The 4,890-nt window shown below is 38.1% G+C and overlaps 1 non-coding gene across 1 annotated transcript; it reads left to right on the top strand.

Moving 5' to 3' along the window:
* Positions 1-3,544: 3,544 nt before the first annotated feature.
* On the top strand, positions 3,545-3,736 carry LOC115942256 (U2 spliceosomal RNA). Its single transcript, XR_004076850.1, has one exon. It is a non-coding gene; the product is annotated as a U2 spliceosomal RNA (small nuclear RNA).
* The last annotated feature ends 1,154 nt before the right edge of the window (positions 3,737-4,890 follow it).

Genomic DNA, 4,890 nt, shown 5'->3' with positions numbered 1-4,890 from the left:
TATTTGCTTTGCTTGGCTCAGAAGTCAACTTGAAATGAAATTCTTTTTATTAACATAAAGTCACAGATGTAAATTTCCTTTCTTAAAAGGAGCTATATAAATGATAAGACAACTTTTTTCTTATAGATTATAAGTGGGATATTATTTTTAATAAGCATATAGAGACCACCAAGCAATTTTGAAGGCTTTTACCAATATTAGAATCAGTTTTTACAGCAGCAATGAAAGGTTTGCAGAATAAAAAAGTAATAAAAGCAATCAATCCATTCCCTCATTCTCACTCAGAGTAAATATTCTAGAGCAATGCAGCTTCTTGTTCCAGAAAACAGAGGACACTTTAGTATCTGTGCTCCAGCTACCCTGGTATAGCATTTCCTATCTCCAATGATCCTTTTCCCTCCTGCCACAGCATTCTGTGGTCAAATGCTCTACCCACTACCCAGAAAACACCCTGTCCCCCTAATTTAATTTCTATTCATCTTTCACAACAAAGCTCAAATATTACTTCTTCAGAAAATTACCCTTAGTCCTTGCCATAATAAAACCCTCAAAACATACACTCATTTTATTGTTGCAGCTATTGTTAGCAGTGTGATTTGTTATCTATTTATGCAATTATTTAATTAAAGATGACTCCCTCACTAGATTCAGTCTCTAAGAGGACAAAGATCATGTCTTTTTGCTCATAATATCCTCAGGGCCTAACAGAGTGCCTGGAATATGTAAAATATTTTTTTTTTTTTTTTTGAGAGACAACAAATGGCTCTCCTGGAGAAGACTTCATCCACACTCAGTCTCCATGCTTAATATCCTCCTTCAACTCAATGTCTGGAGTCTATTCTGAAAGGGCCTTATACATGAAGAAGCTAAAAGCTTATAAGAATAAGACAATCTAGATAATAACCATGCATATGTTATTATTTTATAAATTGATGGCTAGAGAAAAAAAATCCCAGAGAAAAGGAAGGAGGTTATGCACAAATATGCTAGAGGGTTATGTTAACAATAACACAAAAATAACCTTAGTACTCCAAAAGAAGATAATGGTAAAACACAATACACTTATCCAGCAGAATGCTATCTATCTATACATTAAAATGAATAATTAAAGGATTTTGTTATAAAAGGAAAAAATGCTCAACAGGGCTAAATGGGTAAGAATGAAATACAAAATTATACATTATAGTCTAATATACAAAGCATATGTATATGTATAAAGATTAAAAAAGAACATGGAAAAGAAAAGCAATGTGATATGGGAGTGTCATATAATCCTATAACCATATAATAAGATAAAGGTGGTAAGATTATAATGAATAATTTTTTTTTGCAATATTATTTGTATGAAGATAATCATTTTAAAGTATACATATAGTAATACTCAGAGGCTGGCTGTAGACTATTTTTCACCAAAACTTTAGATACTTGAGAACACTGTATCATGTTATATGTGGCATCTTTTCCAGTATAAAGGACAACTGGGTTATGCCTTTGAATTAAGATTGAGTACCCACAGACATCTAGTCTTACTCTTGGAAACTCTGGGATTTACAGTTATTAAGTATACTCAGCTAGAATCTGAAAATAACACTGTTTCAACAGAAGATCGTGTCAGCTTCTTGGAATATTACAGTGTGCCTCAATCACATGGTGGTATTGGAGATGGACACGGGCTGGCCTGGAATGTAAATGAGCACATTTACATTTTGTTTAGAAATCAGCACCTAAGCAGCTACAAGGATCCATCCTTTGAGAATCCTTCTCTGATTCCGATCAGGGAGTTAAGTCATTATCCAACCTGGGAGGCTGTACCCTAACGAGCACTGATTCACTGAGGCATGCACCTGTCTCCTAGGAAAACAGGCTCTTCTGATAGGCATGTCAGTATGTTTGTTTGTGATGCACCAGACCAGTCTCTGAGGATGCCAAACATTCTACTCCATTTTATCCTCACAACTCCGCGGATCAGGCATAATTATTAACCCCCCCACTTTTTAACAAAAGGAACTGAGACACCATAAAGCTTACATAAACTATGCAAGTTCACAGAGCCAGTAAGTGTCTAAGCCAGGAACTGAACCCAGAGCCCACGCGTTTAACCATTACACTATGCTACCATGAAAATGAGAGAATTGCAAAACTTTAGGGGAAAAAGTTATCAAGTTAGAAAATGCCTGCTTCAATTCTATATTATTAAATTCACATGAATCATAGAGCTGCTTATACCTCCACATATGATAGGAAACAAACCAAGGTTGGAGAAGAAAAGACATCCCATTGTTCACCTCTCTCTCCTGCCAAGTCAGGGAAGCACATATATTGTGACTGTAGAAAAGTCCCTAGTGTCCCCATCTTTCTAAAAAGTTCTCTAAAGCATTACATAATGCCCCGAATTCACAAGAGCATAATTTATACTACCAGATAAATTCCATGGTATGTGGGCTAGAGGCTCTCCGATGACAGGCACTTGCAGGAAGAAGCATCTGGCTGACGATCCTTACTTTACTACTAGTCTTTGGTTTGGAAAACAGGCAGTTTTTGAGTCCCTGTGGGTCCAGCCGTCACCAGGCAATGGGAGTGTGCCGTCTCCAGAAGCCCCAGACAGCCCGTAATATCAGCTGTGAGGACTGGGACAGTCCCTATGCTCAGTATTGACGTGGCTGTCACAGCAGGGAACCGACACTGAAAAGGCTCACTAGACGGGGACAAAAATACCAATGTCACAGACTGATGCTCCTCTGAGGGAGAGGGAAGATCATTTACAAGCTATGAAAAGTTGAAGGTTGAGAGGATATTTTCACCTTGGCCTTCACCAAAAAGACCGTTAATTAGTGCGACTTAAGACAACAGGGCAAGAAAATAAAATTGGCTTAGGAGAGAAGAAAACAGTTGCTGACAACAGAAGGAAAGCAACTGGGCCTGAGGCCAAATACCTGCTCCTTCCTTGCAGTTGCAGCCTAGGGGCCAAGGAGGGAGGGGAGAACAAACAGGGCCTCAATACACCACGGATTTGAGTCCCTATTGCTTCTGCAATTGAGTGGCTTTGTTAAGCAAAAACAAACAAAAAACAAGCATAAAAACAATGAATTAGGATTGAAAGTAGATAATCAATCAACCTTATTAAAACAGAATTTAAAAACCACCCAAGTTTTCAGCAAATAAAATTCTGGCAGGAGCCTCTTGCTGGAGGCAGAGGGAGCATTTCTTATAAAAAGCATCTGCAACTTTTTCTCCTCATCTCACTTCCCTTTCTGGGTTCTCTTCTTTTGATCCTGCTGCAACCAGCACGCCCAAGCCCCTCGAAGGTCTTACTTCCCTGGAACATGTGAAATTAAACGATATTTTAGGAAAACACCGCCGTTCCTTCTATTCCCTCTAAGACAGATGACTGTATTTTAAGTTACTAAAAATTTAGGAAGGACCAAATAGGAAATAGTAATCAAAGACTAAAACAGAACAAAACTACTTCTCAAGCAAAATCAATGAAAGTGGCTAACAAATAATTTAAAAATATAATTTCTCAAACAAAATCAGTGAAAGTAGTATCGCTTCTCGGCCTTTTGGCTAAGATCAAGTGTAGTATCTGTTCTTATCAGTTTAACAAAATCAGTGAAAGTAGCCAAAAAGTTTACATAGTCCCACATCCTATTGTCCTAAGCCAAAAAGGCTGGTTCCACTTTGTATCTACTTTGTATCTGTTTTCCTGTCTTCTAGAGAAAGAATAACAGAACTAAAATGTGTATGAACTTGCATGTGTGTTGAGGAGTGCAGGAAAGAGGCCTACCCATCGGCTCTCCTCCCCATGTCACATTTCTGTCCACAGTCTGAATTACCACTTTGTTACATTTCTTTAAATCCAAAGTTTTCCCTTTGAGAGTCTTCGGATGTGGGTTGCCCTGAATCTCCATCACCAGCAAGCCTGCCTTCAAACAAATGACAATCAAGGTCCACTTATAGCTAAGAACTGATATACTCACTTGTACAAGTTCCCTCCGGAGACGTGAGAGAACTCAACTTTCTTTTTTCTTTCTTCTTTTCCTTCCTCTCTGTATTTATTGAACTCTGGGAGCCTAGTACCTTCCCACTTTACTCTAATTTCCAGTCTTATAGGCATAGCCAGATGGAAGGGGGGTGTTTGACACGTCTTACTCAGGCATTAGCTGCAGCCACCAGTGAAAGAGTTCTGGGAGGCTCAACTGGGTGAAATTACTTCTCACATTCAAGAAGTGAGCTCACAAAAGTCACTCCTTTGCATGTTCACAACCTACATGATAACCAGTAAGGATGGTGCGGGAATAGGAAAGGACAAGATTCTCTCACAAAGTTTTCATATTGTGTTTATTTAAATATTGAATTCACCAGGACTAGAATATCAAACAAGCAAACAAACAAAGAAGGAATTGGATGCCATTCTGATGCTGTGCTTAGGATCTATCTAATCAGAGTCAGGTCATGTGCTTCTTTTTTTTCCTGCCAATTTTTAACTTTATTCGAACAACCTGTAACATCGTTTCCCTAAATCCAATATGTGAACCACCTGCCTCAAAGCCCCAAGATGCTTGCTAAAAATGCAGATACCTTGACAGTCCCCCAGGCACAGTGCCTCAGTTTCCTGATGATTCTTAAATATGCTGATATTTGAAGGGTTCTCAGACTTTAAAGTACATGAGAATCATGTTGAGAATATGCATAAAATGCATATCTTTGGACTGGGATTCAGTGGTTCTGGATGAGGCTCCCAATCTGCTTTTTTTTTTTTTTTAACTTATTTAGATTCTTTTTTCCTTTTTTTTTTCTGTTTCTTGAGTATAGTTGACACACAAATGTTACATTAGTTTCAGGTGTATAATATAGTGATTCAACAACTCTATACCTTATGCTGTGCTCACC

Source organism: Leptonychotes weddellii, chromosome 9 (assembly GCF_054177405.1).
Source record: "Leptonychotes weddellii isolate Sample4059 chromosome 9, ASM5417740v2, whole genome shotgun sequence".
NCBI classification, from domain to species: domain Eukaryota; kingdom Metazoa; phylum Chordata; class Mammalia; order Carnivora; family Phocidae; genus Leptonychotes; species Leptonychotes weddellii.
Note: the sequence above shows the minus strand (reverse complement) of the source record. Positions and strands in the feature narration are given on the sequence as shown.